The sequence below is a fragment of the Galleria mellonella genome, unplaced genomic scaffold (assembly GCF_026898425.1).
Source record: "Galleria mellonella isolate WM207_F2 unplaced genomic scaffold, CSIRO_AGI_GalMel_v1 utg56, whole genome shotgun sequence".
Classification (NCBI taxonomy): domain Eukaryota; kingdom Metazoa; phylum Arthropoda; class Insecta; order Lepidoptera; family Pyralidae; genus Galleria; species Galleria mellonella.
This window is the reverse complement of record NW_026442117.1, coordinates 4,520,505-4,547,392: the sequence shown is the minus strand read 5'-3', so window position 1 is coordinate 4,547,392 and position 26,888 is coordinate 4,520,505. Positions and strand designations below refer to the sequence as shown.

The 26,888-nt window shown below is 35.7% G+C and overlaps 1 protein-coding gene across 2 annotated transcripts in view; it reads right to left on the bottom strand.

Annotated features, from left to right (window-relative positions):
* Positions 1–26,888, bottom strand: part of LOC113516165 (SH2 domain-containing protein 4B-like) — a 106,336-nt gene that overhangs the window by 52,059 nt on the left and 27,389 nt on the right. The window contains exon 1 of one of the 2 annotated variants that reach the window (XM_052899049.1): positions 20,954–21,172. The exons of the other annotated variant lie outside the window; for it this stretch is intronic. The gene's annotated coding sequence lies outside the window, so the exon portion shown is untranslated. Of the gene's footprint in view, positions 1–20,953; positions 21,173–26,888 lie in introns of those variants that run through there. 2 annotated transcript variants of the gene reach the window in all.

The window sequence follows — 26,888 nt, the reverse complement described above, 5'->3', positions numbered from 1 at the left end:
CTTCTAATAAAGGAATTCGAGTGGTCGGTAATAAAACATGCTAATCTGTACACAGCATGTTTGGTATAAGATGCGACTCAAATACAAACACACTATTACTATTCAATGGAATCGTCATTCTTTAATTCGACAAAGACCTTACTGTTTGCGAAACCGTTTTGACGCAAACCCATTATGGGTACAAGTACGACCCGTTTTGTGCAGAGCTGGAACCTTGTCTAAATATCATATATGTTAGGCAATAGTAGTCGGAGTCTAAATTCTCTGCATTGTACGATGCAATAGGCACTTAGTTGAATTTATGTCTGCCGTCACCTAATTTGGTGTTAGCTGTCATGAAAAACAAAAAAGCTGCAAACAAATATCTACTTAAAAGAAATATGTATAGGGTTTTAAATTGTGTGTTTCTTTATATTCATTATCATCATATCAGCCTTTAACTGTCCACTGTTGAACATAATTCTCCCCTTTGGGGGAATTTTGTCTATAGTTGACACGCTTGGCAGGTGGATTGGCAGCCCCAGCTAGGCTTTAGAGATGTTTTAAGAGGAACTCAGCTGCCCATCCCTCGCCCTCCCTTATTCGGCTTTTACGACACCCACGGAATAGGAAGGGGTGACGTATCCTATGCAAGGACCATGTTTCTTTATATTGCTCTGATGTAAATATTGTAATAATAAACCTAGGGCTATATAGGCACGCAAAAGTCGGTTATCTCATCGTAATATGTCAAAATCGGTTTTGAATGAGCAAAGATGTCACGTAAAAATAGATACAATTAAAACAACTAGAAAAATGTTTCCTTATAGAAATTACCTAATAAAAATCCTATTATTTTTTATACTAGCGATCCGACCCGGCTTCGCACGAGTAGACAAAATTTTCAAAAATCAATACATACAACAAAAAATTCAGCCAATTCGACTGATCGGTTATTTTATAGCACTTTATATGTGATTCTTTAGATTTTTTTTTATTTACAAACCGATCGATATAAAACAAACACTAAATGTTAAGAGGAGCAAACCGCAACGGATTAGTGAAAATCGCATTCAAATCGGTTAATCCGTTTCAGAGATAAGCGTGCACACGTAATGTTTCTTACTTAATCACTCTTAAACAGCTGATCGGATTGTATGATATTTATTACAGAGGATTATTCTGTGTGGAGGGAAAGAGGAGTGGAGGTCGAGCATCAACAAGATGGATGGATACAAAGAACTGCTGGAGCTATCTCGCAAGATTCTAGACACAAAGCACAAAACAGCTTGAACCCTTCGACTCAGTGCAACGCCGAACTATGATAATTGTCGATGATCCCAGGCTTGCAAGCGGTATCGAACCCTTAAGTCTTAGGAGAGATTTTGCCTCACTCTGCGTGTTCTACCGCTTGTACAACGGATTGTGCTCAGAGGAATTATTTAATATGATGCTTACGGCCACTTTCTATCATCGTACGGCTCGCCATCGATAGGGAGTTCACCCTCATACCTTACAGCTACGGTAACCGCTTACCATCAGGTGGGCCGTATGCTTGTTTGCCACCTCAGTGGTATAAAAAAATCTTCTATGTCCGCGATTAAACAAAAGTCATTTATTGATAACATAGAAACTATGTATTTGCATGCATCCGGACACAGCTGATTATTAATGAGAAGTTGAATAACATGTGAATAGCCAATAGCTCATTGAGTATTCACGTCTAATTCATAATGTGATGTAACGTCAAAACTATATAATATTTATATAATACTACAGTATGGTTCTGACCGGGACTGCCTGACCAGCAAATATAATATAATATATAATAAATTTATTTATGTCTCCTTACAAACAACTTAAATTTACACATGAAGTATTTAGGATAAAATTAAAATAATATGGAACTCTGCTGTGACGAGCTGGTGTCTGTAATAGGTTAAAACCTGTAGTACAGATCACCAGGCCCCCAACCCGTATTTTGTTTAAATAATAATTAAACAAAATATATTCCACTGAAATTAGACAATCCAAAAATAAAAGCAAATGATCACTATGCTAATTTTATACTCCTTTTCTTTTATATTAATACCCGTCCACTATGTACTTTTTGTTATAACAGATTGTGAATTGTTAATCTTTGCCGGGAGCTCACGATACAGGTTCGCCTAGTGTGGAGCCCATTGTATCTTGTTTGTAACTTTGTGTTTTTATTAAGTAATAATTTTCTATATCTATAGTATAGTCCGTCATTTTTGCCTTGTGAAAATCTTACAAATAGGTATAACTAATAAAAAAGGTGGTTGTATTAAGGCTCCTTCAGGGACGGCAACGCGCAAATGACACTTCTAGTATTGCAGGCGTCCATAGAGTACAGTTACAGTGATCATTTACCATCAGACAGGCTATGTTTGTTTACCACATTAAAAAAATGAAAAGTCTTGTATATATATGTTTATAGTCAAGTCTGCACTATTTAAAATGGCTATATAATATGTATTTGAATGATTTTTTTTTATACAACTTAGAATGACAAACAAGCTGACGGCCCACCTGACGGAAAATGGTAACCGTCGCCTATATACATGAGCAGTACCATGCACATAACAGAGTATACTGTTTCGCCCATGATACCCCCCATGCGTTGCCATTCCTGCGGACTCAGGTGTTATTCCTCCGTACCCAGTAAATTCACGCCATATCTCACCCATCAAACCGAAACAAAGCCATGTAAACACAACTGCTTTACGGTTGAAACACGAATGGGTCAGAGGTACCCAAGTAATCGACTTTTGTACAAAGTCTCCCTCTGGTATTTCTTACATAGGTAGACCATATCCTTACATAGATTACTTTACTTTGTCCTAGTTTAAACTACAATCAAGCAATCTTTAAAGCATTTTCAAGCATGGACGTAGTATAACGTACTAAAGTTTTCAAGACATAGGTATTCGAGATATGTTTTCACTTACAATTAAAATCAATTTATAAATACGAGTCAATGTTTATGCAAATAAATGATTGATTGATTGGTGTCGACAATATTCAAACTCACGACCTTTGGGCTGTATAAGTAAACCACTAGGCCACGATGTCATCTCACAATTAATTCTCCATGATGCTCTCTACAAAAATCTATACACTATTTCTTATTTGAAGCATTTTACCACGAACTCAAGAACGGCCTCTGGTTCGGACATAATATTGATTTACCGATCTCGCAAACTACATATAAAATGTACTGCATAAATAATTATTACATAGTTATCAAAATTACAATAAAAAAATCAGCTAATTCAATTGTAAGGGGGTAAAAGGATTGTTAGGAATGTGGATCTAACAGCTCCATTGCTAGCAATATACCCTATCAGGTCGACCTCCACGCGGTTCCCCCTGGAAACCATCTTGATTAATTCTCTATGAATTCATCACTATGGGCTAATTGACCTTCTTTCATCCTTATCTATCATCTCTCACTGGTGCCCCGCCAGTGTATACCGATAGCGCAAGCGGCGTTAACAATACATTGTTTTCCTTTAAAAAATCATAATTATAACAAAATTAATATAGTATAGATACTAGCGACTAAAAATATGATTAAAAAAAATAATAAAAAAATATTTCATAAGTCTCTCAAAAATACCTATATGCTTTTTATATTAATTTTAAATTAAATACCGATACAACTTATATTTTATTTAAACTTGAATGCACAGTGAAACTATGTACATATGGCGGACTGAACAGCGAACGGTGTTCACTACCAGTCAAGCATATTTATTATCTAACTAATGATAATAATATACAGCATAGAATACATTCAGTATCCGACACAAAGACAGAACAACGGACGTTTGCTAATATTATCTGATTTATTCGCAATTATTATTCAGTGCGGCGACTTTACGCGGCGCTGTTATGTAAAGCGAACTTTGAGAAAGCGTAGCAAGTTTCTTACTCATTACTTGTATTGTATAGGTGTACAAGTTGCAACTAACGGCCAAGTGCGTTATGTTCAGTTACGCAATGGACAGACAAGAGAGGCACTGCGGCCGTATGGTAATGGTGAAATGACAATGATTGGAATTTGACCATCTGATTGAAAGTGGTAAACGTTTTATGTACTATATAATAGTGCATGTGGTGTTCGCCTGTAAAAAACTTCCTATTTTACATTCGGCAAAATTATTTTTTATGTTATTGATTAAGTTGCATGAAAAAGTAGAAGTTGTAGGTGAACCTTATTAAATAAATAAATATACTTTTTTTTATACTATTACAGTGGCAAATAAGCGTACGACCAGTCTGATGGTAAACGGGATTACCATAGTCTATCGACGCCTGTAACATCAGGGATATCTCGCTCGCGTTACCAGCCCTAAAAAAACGTTATTACATCCTTTTTGGAGAACTTCATGCAGTACATAGATATGAGCAGCACGATCACAGAATAAACTGATTCCCATGGTAACCCTAATGCGTTAGGGAGAGATCTGTAGACCACATTGCCAGTCATATATCCCATCAGGTCGACATCCACGTGGTCCCTCCAGCAAACCATTGTGGTTAATTCTCGATAAATTCGTCACGATGGGCTAACTAACTTCATCCTCACTTATCATCCGTCATTGGCGCACCGCCAATTAATACTGATAGGGGGCTATCATACCATTACATCTATAAAACCCCATCATGCATCGCCATTCTTGAGTAATCTTCCTATCTACCAATAACAAGAGTTCATTCGATGGCTCGAAATCAAAACTGAGTCGGAGTCAATTAGTTGAGCCTTATTGCATCTAATTGATAGTCAAATTTTAATATCTTAATATATACTTATTTCTATTTCAGTAAGTACTCAATCTGGGATACTACTACTAAATGACAAACTGTAACTTTAGGGTGACATTTTTTGTTTTTTTTATTCCATTTTATCAACAATTTCGATGTAATAACAAGTTATTAGGTACTCATTATAATGACAGATAATATCTTTGTACATAATTGATCTAAACCGACTATACTAGTCGATTTAGATCAATTATGTACTCGAATCTTGGGCATAATGTGTATAGAAAAAAACAAAACAAGCTTAATAATGTACGCACAGCCGGTCGTAGGCAGAGTTCTTTGTCTACACATACATAAGTGGTGTCCTTCGACAAAGCATCATGTTTCCTTTAAAACTACACTGCATCTGTCAACACGTGAGGATATTAATAGGACTTAATAATACAAAAATGTTGTGACTTAACGGTTCAACAACAAAACGGTCGCGGATTCGATTTTGAATGACATCAAAATATTTTCAACGATTTAAATATGCATTAACATAATTATTACTGTCATTATGTAACTATTATAACCATAGATATATAGTAATTAATCCAAGAATTAAATTGTTTCGAAATGTTCTAATACATCAAAAATGACATATAAATTATAATTTATTATACCTAATTCCAAAAAGACGATGTTCTTGATTTACATATTTTTTTAGTCAAACGATTCCTTTTTCAATTGCCACCAAATTTCATTATTGTCACTAGTATTATTTTGCACATTTCTTAAATTTTATACAAATATTATTTTTTTTATACCACAACATGGTATAAATTCATTATTATATTATAATTCATTATTGCACTTGAACAAAAGATATAGTGATTAGTTTAACAACTTGTTAGCAAGAATGGGCTTATCTCTTCCAGCCAATCCAATGCAGTTAGAGAAAATAATTAGCGGGTAATCTAGTGCAGGAAAAGTGCAGGTAAAAAATAATACAAATAAAATAAACATACACAAATTGTAAATACATACACATAAATCTAATAAATAATGATATATATACATACAATACATACACATATACAACACATATATAATAGTAAGTGCATAGTATTAATATGTATTATTAGTTAAAAGGTGAAATTTCAATCTTTTCTTGAAAGAAGTAATGGAGGGACTAACCTGTATCCTAACAAAAAGTAACCTGTTCCACATTTATCAAACTATATATTAACATTCTTATTGTAATGTTATTAACAGTTAAGCGTTGTTAACACATTTTAATCAAGTTCTTGTAACTATCTATTAGAGGCAATAATGTTTTTAATTACTACAATTATCATTAATATAATTAAAGAAGGTGTGCACATCGCTTTTACCAGTTTTTCTTGTTATTCAAAACATATATGTCGCCCATCAATTACCTTAATTAAGGTAAAATTAAATAGTTATAACCATAATGCTTGTTGAAAAATTCTAAAGGATAGATTGACCGTTTACCACGAGAGAGACTGTATGCTTGTTTGCCACCTTTGTGGTATAAAAAAATATATTACTTGAGAATTGTAGCATTATAACTATGGGGCTGTGGCCTCTTAACACAGGTTATTATATTAACCTATTTAAGAACCCAATTCTAAAACCACAAATACTGTACCCTTATAAAACTATAATATTAATATTAGTTGAGAAACTACATTCATGTTTTTTTACGAATTAATCTTATTTCATTTCATTTCAATATCTACGGTTTTGCCAATAGCTGCCACGCTTTGCAGGCGGGTTGGCAACCGTAGGCTTTGATGTTTTCAAAGGTATGTACCTATCTACCCTCACCATTAAGTTCCCTTAGTTGCTCCTTACAACACCCACGGGAAAGGAAAGGGTAACCCATACTATGCCGGGATCACACGGCGAATATCCATACGTATTACCACAATCAAATTATAATCAAAGAATTTCTGTACACAGAAGATATTTAATAATGTATATGAAGAGTCTTAATAAGAGTAACAGAATTATTGTATTATTTATATATTTAACTCTTTATTGCACCATAAACAAAAATATACAATGACATTGTAGTAGTAGAAGTCTGATTACAGAAGTTTTTTTTAATAGACGATAATGGAGTGGTGACCCCGCTTGCGCTAACGGTATACGCTGGCAGGACACCAGTGGAAGATATTAAAGTGAGTATGAAAAGGCCAGTTAGCCCATCGTGATATGGTAGAGAATTTATAGCGTACAGAAAAATAACACCTGAGTCTTCAGGAATGATAACGCATGGGGGTATCATGAGTAAAACGGTATACTCTGTTATGTCCATGGTACTGCTCATGTCTACAGGCGACGGTTACCACTTTCCATCAGGTGGGCCGGCAGTTTGTTTGCCATTCTGAGTTGTATAGAAGAAAATATCGATATTGCTGTTTATAATGGCAAGCAAAAAAACAAACAGCGAAATGAGAGCGCGTGCGCACAAGTATCGTCTGAAACGCGTCATACCTACTATAAAATTGTTAATTAAATGCGAATAAATTTCTAAGAACCCTACCAACCGCGGGTAAATAAATTGTTAGTAAAAGAGTCTGAATTACTACTAGCAATACAACCTATCAGATCAACCTCCACGCGGTTCCCCCTGGAAACCATCGTGGTTAACTCTAGTGAAATTCGTCACGATGGGCTAACTGACCTGCTTCATTTTCACCTGTTATCCCTCACTGGTGTCCCGCCAGTGTATATCGATAGCGCAGGCGGGGTTACCATTCTATTATCATCCATTTAAAAAAAATACCTACCATCCTATAGGTACGAGGCCTGAAGGGAGAAAGAAATTATAATGTCACTTTTACGCAGTCTATTTATTCTTATAATATGAAACAGTTAATTAATACATATTACGCTAGTTGGAATTTCATGATGTCACTACATAGCGTAATTATGGAGTCCTTGTGCAATTGTTTGTACAAGTGATTTAATATGTTATTGATAAATAAAAATAAATACATTCACGCGTGTTCTTCTTTACATGAGTAGTAATTTACAAGTATTCGGAAATCTTATTGAATGTGACTACTACGTAGTTATGTTAATTTAAATTATTAACGTTACGACTTACAAATTACTAAGGTTATTTTATTACAAATACATACCTAATTATTTTGAAGCGATTTTAACAATGAGGAAGTGTTCTCAATTACGCCTGTATTTGACTTTGTATTAATGTAATAATTCTTTTTTCAATCGATAAGTTTCACTCGCATGCTAGTCCCATATTACGTATATTAATTTTGTCACGGTTAAAATTAATGTTGTTTTCTGACGAAGTAAAATTTTAAATTATTAAAAAAAAAATATTGAAAGAGACTTAATTTTTTTATCAACTCACATAGTTCTAGCTGAGTAAATAAAGTAAGCATATAAAGATTTATACCTCTGCTACATACTTGTAAACTATATCAACATATCGACATATAAATATTATGCTTAGTTCCCAGCTAGTTATATCGTAATAGGCGTAAAATAAATTTCAAAGTAAAATAAATATCCTTTATTAGTCCAGGTTGTGGTCTATCAATGTTCCAAATTTCATTGAAATCGGTACAGCCTTATGAACACGTTTTTAAGTAACAAACGTGCAAATGTTCAAACATCAATATTTCATCAATAAACCAACAGAGCAGACAGGTTTACCATTCAATTCTTATTCATTTTGAAAGATATGCATACCTACCTAGTAAAATGATTGAATTTTTAAAGGATGACAATGGAACAGTAACTCCATCTGTGTTATCAGATACACACTAACGGGATACCAATGAGAGATGATAGATGTAGCAAAAAACAGGTAAATTGTCCCAACATGACGAATACAACAAGAATGAACCACGACGATTTAAAGAGGGAACCGCGTGGAGGTCTACCTGATAGGATATACTGCTAACAATGGGCCGGTTAGCCTTCATATTTTTCCATTTCCTCTCAGTATAATGATGATATAACATGTACCTATAGGATGCCATAAGAATAAATGATCTAATAGTTATTATTCTTATGTAGATGCCTAGGTAATAATTGGAGCGTCGCGGTCTGTCGTATCATTCACCTTGAACCCATAAACAATGGAATGTTTTGTACAAAACCGAAAGTTCAACAGAGAACGAATCGACTGCCAACAATTATTAAGGTTAGATCCTTATTAACAGTATACTGCAAAACGCATTTATACCGAACAAGTGACCTTGGTTAGCGGCATTTAGCACGCGGAACTTAATTTTATAGAATTTGACCTGGATATTGCTATGTACTGTGGTAAATAAACTGTTTTTTAGTCAGCATTCACCTACTGAACTTTGATCTATTTGTAAAAGACAATGAGAGTCGATGAACCGAAATGATTTCAGAAAATGCAGAAATATATTATTTATGCTTTGTTTTTCTTATAGTTGGCTTGTTTTGTAAATTAACTTGGTATCTTCATCATCAATATATTAGCCGTTAACTGTCTATTGCTGAACATAGGCCTCCCCCTATAAGGGGGTTTTGTCACGCTTGGCAAGCGGGTTGGCAACCGCAGTTAGGCTTTGGAGATGTTTTAAAAAGAACGCTGCTGCCCATCTCCCGCACTCTCCATTCAAATGCGTTTAACCATTTGCGAATAATAAATGAAAACTCTTTATTGTTCCTCTCAAAGAAAGATACAGTTATATAAAATATGTAGAAAGAAAAACAGCATTGTAAAACACTAAATAAAGAAGTATAACGGGCTGCCTTATCGCCAAATAATGATCTCTTCCAAATAACCTCACTATGGTGTGAAATAAATTATGATTGAGCAATAAAAAAAAATTAAAATAACACTAGTATTTAATGTAGACGTGTAAAATTAACTTCACGAGACATAAAGTGTGTATGACAAATACACTTCATGCTTCGTGAAGCAAGGTAACCCGCCCAACTCACCATATAACTGTTGAGTCTAGGATCAGAGTCTATAATCTACTTTTATATACTTGATACTATGTACTTCTTTTGCTAATTTTAATAAACCTTAACATGTATTATTATCAAATATCAAATCATTTAAAAACAAAAAATGACCATAAAGTAATAAAATGAAGTAATATTAAAACCAATCAATTTAAAAACTTTTTTTAATATTCTTTCCTTTTATTACTTTTGCCAAGGTCATTTATTACTTTCACCAAGTATATAAAAACCAAATATATAATACTGTTTTTGGTTTCATCTTCTATACGTATAATAAATCTGTAGGGGGGAAAGGGATTGTTAGTAATGGAGACTGAGAATCCCATTGCTAACAATATACCCAACCAGGTCGACCTCCACGCGGTTCCCCCTGGAAACTATCATGGTTAATTCCTGATGAATTCATCATGATGGGCCAACTGGCGTATCCCGTTAGCGCAGGCGGGGTTACCATACCATTTTCACTCATAAAAAAAAAAAATCTGTAAAGAGGTCAATTCTGTACATGAAATATATTTCCGAAATAACTATCAAGGGGTGATTAGTGATCGATACTGATGCCAAAAATGCAATCAGTAAAATTCTTGTCTGTCTGTCTGTATGTTCGTTATAGAAACAAAAACTACTCGACGGATTTTAACGAAAGTTGGTACAATTATTCTTCATACTCCTGGGCAGGTTATAGTATTTTTCATCACGCTACGATCAATAGGAGCAGAGCAGTGAAGGGAAATGTCGGGAAAACGGGAAAAGTTACTCCATTTTTAAGCTTCCGTCGCGTGTGCAGCCTTAATAGCCACTTTTTGTGGGTTTTAGGCGTGAATTTACTGGGTACAGAGGAATAACACCTGAGTCCTCAGGAATGGCAACGCATGGGGGGTATCATGGGCGAAACAGTATACTCTATTATGTCCATGGTACTGCTCATGTCTATAGGCGACGGTTACTACTTTCCATCAGGTGGGCCGTCAGCTTGTTTGCCATTCTAAGTAGTATAAAAAAAAAAAAAAAAAAAAAAAAAAAAAAAAAAAAAAAATTTTTAAAATGTAAAAATGTCCACCCGTGCAACGCCGGGACGGGCCGCTAGTATTAAATATAGAATTAAAGTAAATATTTTTGTGCCACAAAACCATTGCGTCCGCTTGTGTATTTAATTATAAACTAGTTAAATAATTCACTAAATTCTGTGACCCTAAATCATTATCTTTCTAGTAGATACGGCAACCATATTGTACCAGGAAAATAGGGTTTTGAATTCACCAGCACAATAGTAACAACTATTATATCAAACTACAATTTGTATCTCACGAAAAAAAGGAATCATCTTTTCTATGAATTAATCTAAGATACGATCTATTTGTATACCAAATATTACTCAAATCTGTATAGCTGTTTAAACGTAATTAAGCGATAAAAATCCAAAGAAAGAAAAAAAAACTTTCACATTTGTAAATATTAGTTTTTTTTTACAACACAGGGGGTAAACGAGCTTGCGGCTCACCTGATGGTAAGTGACTACAGCCGCCCATGATCACCTACAACACCTACGGCATTGCAGGTGTGCTGCCGGCCTTTTAAAAAGTAGTCTTAGGCCAGAGATTAGAATTACCAGTAAAAACGATAAAAACGAGCATAGAAAAGTGTTTCGTGGAATTCTTACTTAACCACGACTCCATAAGCCACACCTTAATTAGCTCATCTTCCACAAAAGGGCGTCACATTGGAACATCGATCATATGCCATACCATACTCGTCATACCATACGAAGATATACAAGTAGATGGCATGTACTAACACATTTTTATATTTATTACATCTGTCGTTAACTGCCCACTGCCGAACATAGATCTCCCCAATAAGGGTAATTTTACCAATAGTTGCCATACTTGACAAACGAGTTGGCAACCGCGGATAGACTTTGGTGATTTTATAAGAGCGCTACTACCTATCACTCGACCATTAGGTCTCTCGACATCTCTTAGATGTCCCTTACGTCACCCTTGGAAAAGAAAGGAGGTGCCCCATTTTATGGTGGGACTACACGGTGATATATAATATAATAGATTTAATATATAATAAATTCAACATTTAGGACATAAGCCTCCCCCATAGACTACCATAAAGAACGGTTCTGAGACACCTGCATCCACCAACTCCTTGCAAAGCATTTCAGGTCATCATTCCATCTAGTGGGGGGTCGTCCTACACTGCATTTGCCCGTACGCGGTCGCCACTCAAGAATCTTTCTTCCCTATTAGTCGTCGGTTCTTCGAGCTATGTGACCAACTCGTTGCCACTTCAGCTTGCTTATCCTTCGGGCTATGTCGGTTATTTTGGTAACTATATAATAAATTATAACTACAAAATCAGATCAAGCCGTTTTTCCCGATTCCCTTATCATAGCATGTATGTATATGAACATATTTAGTGGATACATAGATGAATAAGTACTCATTTATTTGTGCAAATAAGTGTTCCATCTTTTTATCAGTACCGCCGCCGTTCTATCTTGCTTGTCACACATTCAGATAGCTATTTACATAAGTATCTTATCTGTAACAACTGCGTCCCTTGAAATCGTGTTTACTTTCTAATACCACTATTTGGCCTTCAATATTGTATTGCGAACACGCTGTATTAGCACTGTCAGTTTTTTTAATAACATCATGTCTATAAACTGAAGTCAAAATTATAAGTATTTTGCTAATAGTGAAATTGTTTTCAAAGAAAACTAAACCATAAAATAAAACTATAAATGTAGGTTAAAAAACGACGAAAAATTTTGACTGATAATATCATGATCGATGTTGAATTAATTTGACAGTTAGATGCGTCATCGGTGTTGGGAGATCTGGGGGTCTACCATGAAATGAAATTCTAAATTTTCGGGCTCAATTTCGTGTTTTTGTTCGTACCTAAATCGACCCTATAAATGGAGCTTAACATTTCATTTGTCATAAATCCTACCATAAAAGTCCAAAGGAACGATACTTTAGCATTTTTAATATTTTAAACAGTATGTATCAAGTAATTTTAACATCAAATTTTTGTTTCGTTCGGATCCGAAATTTCGGAAAACATTTCATGGTAGGCTCTGATTTATGTTTTATGGCCCATGTTTCTTTTTAGAAAAATGTTTAATTTCAATGGTAGAATATATTTGTTTATAATTTTTTCAGCCATTAACTGTCCACTGTTTAACATAAGTATTCTTCATATAGTTTTGCCAGTAGTTGCCACATTGGGCAGGCGGGTTGGCAACCGCAGTTAGACTTTTACAGATGTTTTAAGAGGGACGCTGCTGCCCATTCCTCCACTTTACGCCCCCTTAGTCGCCTTTTACGACATCTCGGGGAAAGGAAGGGGTGGCCCATTCTATGCCGAGACCGATACGGCGGTTTAGATATAAGGAGGAATAGGATATTTCCCTTTCCTATATATATATAATATATAGGAAAGGAGGATAGAACTCCTGCAGGAGTTCGTTTAAAGTAAAACTGAATGTAATTAATCCATTCCTCACATCCTGTATAAACAAATACGAAGAAAGAAGTCAGACCATACCTTTTTTTTTAATATTATTCTAAGGGCTTTTACCTTCTTCAGGTATATCAGTCCTATCGCACCCTGAACTGATTTCTTAAACAAAACTTTCTCTACTTTCCCTAGACACGAAAAGAGAAGAATTAATGGGCATCAATAATTTACAGAGATGTTCAAAAATAGAGTCCATACCTTGTAATCATAAATAAATATTTATTGTCCTCTACTGAAAGGTTATTTAATAGAAATAGCTTAGCGATAAGGCCTCCTTTTGTATCAATTCTATTAGTATTCACTGTATTTATTACTTATAAATGGTCTAATAAAGTGTAAAATAAATAAATAAATATCTATAAAAATTTATTTGTACCTACTAATTATAATGCAACATACAAACTCCGATACAGTCATTTCATTTGTCTTCATCAGTCCGTCTGCCTATTTCTTTTAGCCAGTCGTCACGTAAAACTGTACTGATTTTAATGAAGTTCGAAACAATTTCATCCGTTTACGAAATACCAATCGTTTGTAAATTGACAATGTCGTTTATGGAATGAATGACAAAATAACATTCCTTCGGTAATTTAACGTTATGTAAAATTATGCTCACAAAATCTGCCATTTGTGAACTTTGAGAAACACTGTACAAATTGAGGTATGTAGGTATATTTTGTGTCTTATGTACCTACAACAAATAATATTCTGATAAGATTACATCTCTTATCAGAATAATGTTATACTTTTACTCGAAGAAAACATATGAAAACATATCTACCTGAGCCATTTTAACTCAGTTAAATTAAAAAAAGTTGAATTAAAAAAAAATCGTCATCATTATCATATCAGCCTTTAACTGTCCGCTGCTGACCATAAACCTCCCTCTTGGGCTTTGCCAGTAGCTGCCACGATTGGGAAGCGGATTGGCAACCGTATTTAGGTTTTAGAGACGTTTTAAGAGGGACGCTGCTGCCCATCCCTCGCCCACCCTTAGTCGGCTTTAACGACACCCATAGGAAAGGAATAGGCTACTCTTATTCTATGGCAGGACCACACGGCAAAAAAATATATGCAAAATTATTTATGTTCATGTCTATAGGCGACGGGTACCACTTTCCATCAGGTGGGCTGTCAGCTTGTTTGCCACTCTAAGTTATAAAAAAAATGTTATAGAAATATATTAAGTGTCAAAAACTTTTTTTTATACAACTTAGAATGGCAAACAAGCTGACGGCCCACCTGATAGAAAGTGGTAACCGTCGCTTATAGACATAAGCAGTACCATGGACATAACAGAAGATACTGTTTAAACTTCGAGTTTACCGTAACTGTATGTGTATATGTAACTGTAAACATTAAAAACAAAACACATATTAGAAATGACTCAAGCGGTAGTAGTAAAGTCCTTTAAACATATACACCTACACGATTTTTAAAGTATATATAGTAAAGTATTTATAGTACAAATTAAAATAATGGCATATAAAATAATAATAAAGTGGCGTGTGATTCCACAGCATAGAATGGGTGGTCCATTCTATGCTGGTATCACACGTCTCTTCATCACCCTTCTTTTCCCGTGAGTGTCGTAAGAGGCGACTAAGGAAGCTCAATGGTTGACGGATGGGCAGCAATGTCCCTCTTAAAACATCACCAAGAGTCAATATAATGCCTACAGCCACGTTCTACCATCGTACGGCTCGCCATCGACAGGGAGTTCATCCTCATGTCCTACAGCCTCAATGGTCGCGTACTGCGCGGTTTCAGAGATGTTTCCTCCCACGAACACTTAGGTTGTGGAATGAGCTCCCTGCCGAGGTTTTCCCAAGAGACTACAGCATGGGGTTCTTCAAAAGGGGGGTAAAGAGGTTTCTTCAGGGCCGGCAACGCGCGCGTAATACCTCTGGTATTACAGGCGTTCATAGGCTACGGTAACCACTAACCATCAGGTAAGCCGTATGCTTATTTACCACCTCAGTGGTATAAAAAAAAGTCTAACTGTCTAATCGCCTGCCAAGCGTGGCAACTACTAGTAAAACTCTATTTATGGGAGAACAGGGATTGTTAATAATAAGAACTACCAGTCCCATTGCTAGCAATATACCCTATCGACTACCACGAATTCATCTCTGGAAACCATCGTGCTGAATTCCAGGTGTATTCATCACGATGGGCTAACTTTTTTTTTTTTTTTTTTTTTTTTGCAACACAGGGGGCAAACGAGCATGCGGCTCACCTGATGGTAAGTGACTACCGCCGCCCATGGTCACCCACAACACCTACGGCATTGCAGGTGTGCTGCCGGCCTTTTAAAAAGGAATATGCTCTTTTCTTGAAGGTTATGTTGTCGTATCGGTTCGGAAATACTGCTGCTGGAAGTTGATTCCAAAGAGTGGTTGTGCGTGGAAGAAAGTGCCTTGAAAAACGCACGGTGGAGGACCGCCACTCGTCCAGATGGTTGGGATGAAATTTTAGTTTATGGCGGGTTGTACGATGGTGAAAATCTGCAGCAGGTATCAATCCGAACAATTCTTCAGAGCACTCCCCATGATAAATTCGATAGAAGATGCACAGAGATGCAACATCTCTACGCAGTTTCAGTGGGTCGAGCCGGACAGTAAGACGCCGATCGTCAACAATTCGAGCTGCCCGACTTTGAATGCGGTCTAACGGAAGGAGTTGGTACTGTGGCGCTCCTGCCCACAGGTGAGAACAGTATTCCATGTGTGGCCTCACTTGAGCTTTATACAGTTTCAGGCGGTTTTCTGGCGTGAAATACCGTCTCACCCTATTGAGCACCCCCAACTTTTTGGAAGCTATCTTAGCTTTTTCCTCCAGATGACCGCAAAACTGGACGTCGCTAGATATATCGACGCCAAGAATCCCCAGACTCGACTTATTATCAAGGGAAGTGCCCTGAAAGTGAGGTGATACGACAAACGGTGTCTTTTTTGCGGTGAACGCGCAGACTTGTGTCTTCTTAGGGTTAAAGTGAACAAGATTGCGTTCACCCCAGATCGAAACTTTATCGAGTGAAGTTTCGATTTCAGACACAAGTCTGTTCCGGAGCTCATCGGTATGTGCCCGCGAGATCTTTGCATGACCGGTGTATAATGCATCTCCTGTACTGTCGTCCGCATAACAATGAATATCACTGATCTGTAACATATCATTGATATGCAGAAGAAACAGTGTCGGAGATAGTACACAGCCTTGCGGGACACCAGCATTCACAGGTTTTAAGTCAGAGCATGCTCCGTCGACTACGACCTTAATGCTACGTTCCTTAAGAAAGCTGGCGACCCAACTGCACAATCTCGCAGGCAACCCAAACGAAGGTAGTTTTGAGATTAGTGCCCTATGCCACACCCGATCAAAGGCTTTCGCAATATCCAGACTAACAGCTAAGGCCTCTCCCTTATTCTCGATTGCCACTGCCCATCGGTGTGTTAAATAAACTAAAAGATCACCAGCCGAGCGTCCCCGTCGAAAGCCGTACTGGTGGTCTGAGATCAGCTGGCGATCCTCTAGGTACCGGAGCAGTTGATGGTTAATAACTGATTCCATGACTTTCGAGAATAAGGAAGTGATAGCTATGGGCCTATAGTTAGCTGGATCTGAGCGGTCTCCTTTTTTAGGGATCGGATGCACCAGAGCAGTCTTCCAAAACTTTGGGACTATACCTGATGAGTAACAGAGCCGAAAAAGACGCGTAAGAACCGGAGCCAACTCTGGTGCGCACGTCCTAAGCACAATTGGAGGAATGCCATCGGGCCCGCTCGACTTATGGATTTCAAGGGAGAGAAGTGCTCTACGCACTGATCTTAGCGTGAATTTAACATCCGGCATAGAGCTCCTACAACGCGGGATGGTCGGCGGTAGTTTCTCCCCGTCATCCAACGTCGAGTTTGATGCAAAGAGAGATCCAAGGAGATCGGCCTTCTCTTTGGCGTTCAGAGCCAACGAGTTATCCTCCCTGCGCAATGGTGGAAAAGATGACTGACAGAAATTCCCTTGTGCAGCTTTGGCAAGAGACCAGAAAGCTCGAGATCCCGAAGGTAAACTAGCCAATCTCTTGCCAATTCTACCAATATGCTCTGACTTCGCTGTGGCCAAAACTCTTTTGAAGGACCTAGAGGCAAAGTTATACTTCTTTTTAAGGGCACTGATGTTAGAATCTCGCGATGCCACACCTTTGGCCCAGGCTAGGAAGCACTCCTGTTTCAGGCGAGATGCTATTCTACAAGAGGCTCCATACCAGGGCTGGGATTTCCCACCGACAGGTACCACAGAGTTAGGAATAAATAATTCCATTCCCTGGAGCACCACATCGGCGATGGAATCGGCGATGGCGTTGGGATCCCCCAGTGCGAAGCAAACCTGCCTCCATGGGTAAGATGCGAAAAAAATCCGCATCTCATCCCAGTCTGCCGACCTGTAGTGCCAAACACGACGTCTACCCGTAGAACGTGGTGGAATCGGACTCATGAGAGGCACCTCGCTCCGCACCAGACAGTGATCCGACGATCCAAGCGGAGCTTCGACGGAAATCACATAGTTGTCTGGGTGGGTGGTCAGCAGAAGGTCCAGCAGTGAAGGTGAATGGTCCAACACATCAGGTATTCGCGTGGGCGAGGAAACAAGCTGCGTCAGACCATAAGCCAAAGCAAAGTCATGAACAGATCTTCCCGCATAGTCGGTTGTACGTGAACCAAGCCATTCGGTATGGTGGGCATTAAAATCGCCAAGAATCACGACTTCAGCGGAAGGAATCTGTTCGAGCAGGGAATCTGTAGCCATTTGGACGTGCTCAATGAGTTGGTCGGTTTCGATGTTACCGCTGTGGGACCTGTATAGGCATGCATAGACGCGAGGATGGTCATTGCAGTCTACACGCAGCCATAAAACAGACAGGTCCGTTCCTTCAAGATTTCCAAGGCGGCGACAACAGATATCCTCTCTGACATACGCGCATACACCGGCACGCGAAACAAAACAATGTTCAAGTTTATAACCCGGGTACGTCAGGTATGAAGTTTCGTTTGGAGAGGATATCTGTGTCTCCGTTAGAAAGAGCAATGCCGGCCGCGCCGTTTCTAGGTGGTGGTGGACAGCGTTTAGGTTAGAATGTAATCCCCTGATGTTGCAGAAGCTCACATTGAGCGAAGGGGATGCCGTAGAAATATTGCTCCGTTTGCCCTTGGTTCCAAAGAGCGGAATTTTGCCCCCCCCAGAATACGCAGGGCAGCCCGAGCGTGGTTGCTCGAGGGAGGATTCTCCAGCAACATGGTTACTGGTACCTCCCTGGGGTATGTTATTTTTTTTTTAATTCCACTGCCATGGTTGCGTGTTGTAAGATAGGGGGACGGGGTTGGGGAAAGGATTTTAGGAATAGGAAAGGGATGGGTATGGGATGGGTTTGGGATGGGCCTCCGGACTCCCTCACTCACCATACGGAATGTGATCGCACTAAAAATGCAACCACTTAGCGTCGGTATTCTGTGAGGGTGTGGTACTTCCCCGGTCGAGCCGGCCCATTCATGCTGCAATACCATATAGGATTACAGCGTGGCTCTACCACAGTAACTGACTAACACTAACTGACCCGCCCTTTAATTCTCACTTATCATCCCTAACTGGTGCCCCGGCAGTGTATACCATTAGCGCAGGCGGGGTTACCATTCCATTATTATCCATTAAAAGAAACTCCCCTTATGGATAAAGTCTATGTTCAGTACTGGACAATTAACGGGTAATATAATAATAAAAACCAAAAAAAAAAAAGACTACATGCCACATGTTCACACCTCAATAAAAACAGCGTAGATTAGGTACCTAACTATGTACCTACTTGTCCTACACGAGAATTGATTCCGTTATTTGTGATTCACTCAGTATGTCACCATGTTGGTACGAATTCGTACTAGCCCATTGTTCAAACCAAATAAAACATATCATCGATTCAACAGTAAAATTTAAAAACTAATATTACGTAATGAAAGAAATATTTGAACGAGTTGGTACTTAAATACTTACTTATTAAAAATATTTATAGTTTTTCTATTCACATAATTATAATACCTAGTAACTTTTACTAACATAGTTTGTAAAGAAATTGTTACTAACAGAATGGACCAAATTGTAGTCTTAATAATAAAGTATATTATTATGGAGATGTCGGTAGGGGCCGCCCTAGACGGACGTATGTCGACCAAATAGGCGACGTGCTGAAGAAGGGCCAAATTAAAAGTACCCGTAACCGGCGAGCGTGTATGACAAGATTGATGAATGTGGAAGAAGCGAAAGAGGTTTGTTTGAATCGAAGCATTTGGCGTTCCATTGTTTCTGCCTACCCTAATGGGAGACAGGCGTGACAGATATGTATGTATGTATGTATTATTATTATATTAATAACTAATTGTTTTCGATTAAGTATAAAATAATAGCTCATTAAATTACGATTTTACTATTTATTTCTGATATGTCTATTTTATTTATAGTAATTATAACTTATTGTAGAGTATAACAAAGTATAGTAATAAATTAGAAATTATCTATTTCGAGATAAGAGACGTGTCTACATTTAGATTGGCTTAACAACCCCGTTTCAAACTTATATCAAAGTAGGTACAAAACGGCAGTTAACCAACAATAGATAGATAGATAGATAGATACTCTTTATTGTTTCCTCCAAAAGATTACAATAGTAAACTTATTATAAATATAAATAATTACAAGAAATAATCACAATGAGAAAACAATGGGCGACCTTATCGCTAAGAGCGATCTCTTCCAGGCAACCTTTGGATGGAGAGGAGTAATTATAAACAATTTGGTAGTAGGCACCTCCTATACCAATACCTCCTAACATTCAAGAAAATATTTGCAAAAAAAATGTTCTACCTCTAACCAAGTACTTTACAATTAAGTAAAAGTATGGGAAATAGATATTAAATCTCTATTTATTGTTGCATCTACGGGTGTGGCATATTCTTATTTCTTATTTATTTATTATTATATAAAGAATAAATCCTCTTTAATAATATAAGAAAAAAAAAACTATTTCAATTTTTAATTTCATCGTATTTGGAATAAATTCAGAATTAAGACGTGTTTTGTATGTCTTATAAAATTTTGTCCGTGTTTATTACATTAGAAATTAACCGTCGATGAGCGATTTAAATGTTTCTTCATTCGTTTAAGTACAAACTGTTTTTGTTTATTAGTGTTGTACAGATTCAAAAATATTTAGTTCTATTTTTTTAACTGTAACTTTACACTGACGTATGTGCACTTACTTCCTTCTGCAGAAAATTGTTATCTAAATGGAAACTAAACACGAACAAAATCAGCATGTCTAATCTAAATGCTTAACGGAAGTTGGCTCGACTTACTTACTGTTTTTAGGGCTTCACGTTTCTTCTTAAAAAATAATTTAAAACAATAGAAATACGATGTAAATTAAAAAAAAAGGAACGTAGAAAAAAATATATATTTTAATAAATGAAAGTTTGTAAAAATACGATCAGATAGGTCAATTAAAGTAGCCCTACTTTAATTCAAGGAATTTATTAATTGAAAGTTTAAAAAAAAGTTAATTAAAATTTTTTTTTGTAAAAAAACTAAATAATTATTTTATGTACACACTTACAAAAGAGAAACGTGGGGTGACACACCTCCGATCCTTTGTCAAGTTGTCAAATAATCACGTATTCACTGCACAGTATAATATCCACCGAGAAAATAACAATATGTGTCGAGAAAAAACTTTTTAATATAACTTTTTTCCGCTAAATTCAAATTTGAATGCGATAGCCCGCGCAACGCGTGTCGCGACTGCGCGCTCTCGATCGACTGGCCAGGTTCGGAAATTCAAGACAAGAATGTCTAATGTGATTGTACTGCGTATGAGCGAGAAGCGTTATTCTGTACTTATTGTATAATTTCTATTTTTTTTTTTTAATACAAAAGACAATATTTTCCTGGACAAAAACAAATAAATCTTTTTTTTTAAAAGACAAGGTAATCCACTTATTTATTTTATTATGATTAATATTACAGAAGAATCAAGAAAAAACAACTCTACTCCTTCTAATATAAATTTCTTGTAAAGGTGGAGTAAGAATTCAATGCGTCCTTCCCGATCATGAAAAGGAATCCTTTCTTTTCCCAGAATGTTGTAAGTAGGCATGGGTAATATGGATACCGATCTGATATCTATGTATTGGGTTTCTCTTGACATTGATGGCGGAAAAAGGTCATCACCCATTTCAATATCCGTGGAACATCTATGTATTTTTGTATATGTTAAAAGTCTGTTATCCAATATTATTTTTTTGGATAACACACTTTTAATATATTCGTTATTGAACCAGTAGATAGATACTGTAACTTAAATAGATATTGCTTACAAACCACTAGTTGTAAGTGACAAGCTAGAGAAACAAATATCAATACTTTCTAAGTATTTTATCTCGAATTTTTCTTTTATTGCTTTCTGATCTGATCAGCATAAAACTAATTAGGCTATTCTTCTTATTAGTCTTCTCTCTTATTATTATCATCTATTAAAGGTGATGGTGATGAGAAATATAAAAATTTTGCCCTTTTGGCAAGACCTTTTTTATGTCATGTTTCCTTATATGTTGAAACAGCCTTATCATAGATCAGCTCAAATAATTGCCAAATATAATTTGTATAATAATGTATAACAATATTAGTCATGTCGTGATACAAAACAATAAAATTACATACACAATACACATTGAGTACGGAGAATAGCTCTCGGCACACTTCCGCCGCTCGGCCTATCACGAACTCACTGCCGAGTGTTGTAAACTTGCCACATTACATTTAACACGATTATTAATAATAATAATTTAATAATAATTCTTTATTTAATAACAATTCACACCTAGTTACATCTACTAGCCACCGAACTAGGCTGAGCCTGTATCTCAGTGGTTAGTTAAAAACTTCCTTTGACTTAACATAAGACGGTACAATCTAAAATATAAATACACTCATTTGCAATGTTCAATTTACTTTTGGTGCAACATTGTTAAATGTGGGTAGCATCATATTATTTACTTACAATTACGATTAACAGTTTACCCACCTAATGTGCAATATTAGGTGGGTAAACTTATTAAGCTAAGTTAAGCTTATTTTACCTAAATGCCGTCTGCACAAAATCAGTAATTCATTCTATGGTAATTGCATAAGATTTTATAATAAACTGCCGGAATCTGCATTAAATCTGACAGAGAGGCAATTCAAATCTTATATTAAACAATTTTTATGTAAGAAAGCCTATTACAGGATAGACGAATTCATAGATGACAACATATCAAGTAAATAATTAGTTTATTAGCATACAACGTTATAATTTTATTTTCTCATTGCTTTCTTGATTTAATTGATTAATTTTAGAAATATGAAAGCGTAGCGGTTTTTTGTATTAATTGCCGCATGCATTCTTATGTAAAATGTGAATACTATAACTATCAGATGGCAATTGTGAGTAGCTTTGACGTGGTCTAGTGTTTTGAGTAGTCATGCTCACTAAAATGTCCAGACTTGTGGCGGCGTGGTGGGCCGGGTCATTGGGCTCCCTAAAATATGGTCGAGCGCAGTGATGGCTGGCTCATCCGTCATACTCGTGAACGGGTGCTGCTTGTAGGGACTGGTCTGCTCTAATCACTATGACTGATTTCCTCTTATTAATTGTTTAACCAGTTGGTTATGTATTCAATATTTTTTTTTTTTTTGAGTATTTAATTGAATTAGTGCTAATTGGTGGTTTGTATTCACACAATTAAACTTGAAAATGTAAAGTAATAATAAAATTATTTAAAAGAGCAACACGCAAGTTTCTTGCTCGTTCTTCTTGTGATGAGACAGCTTTCCAAACGAGCGGTAGATTAAAAAAAAATGTAATGACTTTTCAAAAGTGCTTCAATGTAAGTTTATTTGAATAAATGATTTCTATTCTATTCTATTCTATTCTATTATTTGCCGGTCATATTAGCAACCACATAAAGTATTGACTTAAGACAAATATTAATAAATTAATTTATATTATAGCATAATATTATTTTAAGCAGAGACTAAGTATTGTTAGACATAATATCAAATTTACAATGCGTTTCATTTAGAATAATTCATGAGTACATCTATGTTGTTTTTTTGTTAAGCATTCTATGAGTAATGCAGATGAAATATAATTAATTACTATATATGTGTAAGTAGTGTGTGTGTGTGTGTGTGTGTGTGTGTGTGTGCGTGCGTGCGTGCGTGCGTGTGTGTGTGTGTGTGTGTGTGTGTGTGTGTGTGTGTGTGTGTGTGTGTGTGTGTGTGTGTGTGTGTGCACGCGCGTATGTGTAAATTTACAGATTTATTTTTCAATTTACAAATTTACGTTCAAAATATAGTAAGAAATGACTTATTTATTAGTAATTAACAATTGCTCTGTAAATGTATAATCTTGATTTTTAAGCCAATTGGATACCTTTTCCTTGCATTTGTATTTAGTTAGTGAATAGATATTAAGAATTTTGTTTATTTTATTATAAAGAAAAGGAGCTAAAAAAATCTGGAATTTATTACAATAGTGTGTCCTAATTTGTACTGTAGAACATACTTTATCTTTTCTACGAGTAGATAAAATATTAGGATTATATGTTAAATTTATGTGCTGTGTTAATATTGTGTCCAATACAAAGAGCTGTCTAACTGTTAATACATCACTTATTGAATATAAATCTTTTGTGGGAAATCTAAATGGTTTAAAATTAATAACTTTTAGAAGAGATCTTTGTGCTCTTTCCAGTCGCAACAAGTGAGTTTTTTTTTGCTCCCCCACGCCCTTATACCGTATGTTAAAACAGATTGTGCCATGGCAAAATATATTGTTTTTATAAGTTTTGGATCAGTAACATGTCTCAAGGTTTTAAATATATATATTAGTTTGCGTATTCTCTCTGTCAATTTGCTAATTTGTGGTTTCCAAGTAAGAGTTTGGTCTAATATGATTCCTAGATATTTTATAGATGTTTGACTGTATAGAAGTGGGCACGTACATAATATATTGTTATTTTCTTTATGACAACTGTGAGCTTGAATTTTAAAAATATTTTTATCAGGAATATCATTATTTGTAATAGCAAATGTTATTAACTTAGTTTTGTTTAGATTATGTGTTAATTTATTTTTATTAAGCCATGTCATAGTAGTTTGTAGACCCTTTTCAGTATTGGTTCTAGCCTCTTCCCAAGTTTTACCGTGGAAAAGTAGTGACGTATCATCTGCATAAGTAAAAATTTTAACATTTTTTAGTTTTAATTCACATAAATCATTTATATATATTAGAAAGAGGCTAGGACCGAGCACACTACCCTGCGGCACACCGTAAGTGGTAGATACATCGGCACTTATGTGGTTTCCAATTTTAGTTCTTTGAGTTCTATCTGATAAGTAACTTTCAAAAAGCTCGAGAGTCGTTCCTCGTATACCAATTCTATTCATTTTCTCCAGTAAAAGGCCCACAGAAACCGTATCGAAAGCTTTCGCCAAATCTAAGAATACACCTATGCATTTTTCTTTGCGATCTATATTTACAGCGATAAATTCTGTGAGATTCGATACAGCGTCCGTAGATGATAATCCCGTCCTAAAACCATATTGATTATCAGATAATATATTTCCTTGTTTTAAATAAGATAAAAGCCGTTTATTAATTACTTTTTCTAATATTTTTGATAGGGATGATAGAATTGAAATTGGTCGATAGTTATCGAGACGGTCTCTGTCCCCCGTCTTATGGATTGGATGAACAACAGATATTTTAAATATACGAGGAAAAACACCCGTTTTAATAGACAGATTTATTATGTGGGTTATAACTGGAACTATGTAATCTTTGACGATTTTTATCAGTTTTGTAGATATGCCGTCCCATCCCGTAGTACTATCACTCTTGAGATTTTTTATGACGGTTTCAACTTCTTCAGTAGTTGTTTCCAACATAGCCATGGAGTTAACAGGTGGGGTGAAAGTATCTTTAAAAAGGGCTTTTTGAGAGTGAACATCATTATTTAATTTATCTGCTAAATTACTTCCAATATTAGCAAAATAATTATTGATCAAATCAACTGAGTTTGATTATTAAATTGCCAATTCTGTAATATGAAATAAAATATATGAAACAAATCCAATCAATAGGGTTTAAATTAAATATTTTTTAATCTATATTTATAAATTGAAATCATATTGTAAAAATAACTGCCTTGTTTAAACTTATAGGTAAACAGTTATCTGTACTACTAGAAAGCCTATTTTAATTTCTGTAAGCATGTATTTGACAATACGATTCCCATTTTCTACAGGATAGGGTTAGCCTAGTGTACGAATCAATGTTAAACCTTGCGCTTATATATTATATATTTATTATCGAAGTATGTTTACTTCGATAATAAATATATTTTTACTATTTTTACTTTACTTTTAATTAATTTACTAAGTTTATGCTCACACATCACTACTACAAAAATATAATAAGGTGAAAATGATTTAAATATTGTATCCACCGAAAGTTCTAAAACCGACAAAAATTTTATTTATTTATTTATATACATACTTACATCAATTTATTGCCCTATCATTCAATTTAGTAAATAGTTCAGCCGAGAAGATCTGGCAAAAATTTTAAAACCAATTTATGACTACAGACCCGCGGAATATCGTTAAGGTAACACATAGGATCTATGAAATGATGTTATAAGGCAGGGGGAAGCACAAAAGATCTCGATGGGTCGACGTGCAACAGCTTAGCTGACCCCATATGCGAATATAAGATAGATAAAAACCAATTTATCCTAATAACATATATTATCTAAACACATACATACATACATACATATCTGTCACGCCTGTCTCCCATTAGGGTAGGCAGAAACAATGGAACGCCAAATGCTTCGATTTAAACAAACCTCTTTCGCTTCCTCCATCTAAACACCAAATGCAAAGTTGCGTAGTAATATCAAAATTTCAGATTTTTATAATAATTAAATATTTTCTTTTTTTTTTTATTCAAATAAATTCAATTAAGTATAAACATCTATAAATAAGCATTTTTCCCCGGTGTCCAGTTCGAAATACAATTTCAAATGAGAAGGAAGGGCAAGAAGCTCGGCTGTTGCTTTTTCAAATAAAAAGTATATAACTAAAAAGAAACTTAAATGAATAAAATGACTATCATAAACTTCATATTGATAAAAAAGAAACAAAAAAACTACATGAACTTGTACATAAATGAACATGATACATAAAAGTATCTTTACCAGACGTGTCTTTACCAAAATTCTCATTAATTTACTCATTCAACCGTAAATAAAAAATAAAATAAAAACCTCAGTTCCATTCGTGTTTCAGGCGTCTAAAGCAGTTGTGTTTGCATAGCTGTGTTTCGGTTTGAAAGGTGGGATATGACAGTGAATTTACAGGCTACAGAGGAATAACACCTGAGTCCTCAGGAATGGCAACACATGGGGGGTATCATGGGCGATACAGTATACTCTGTTATGTCC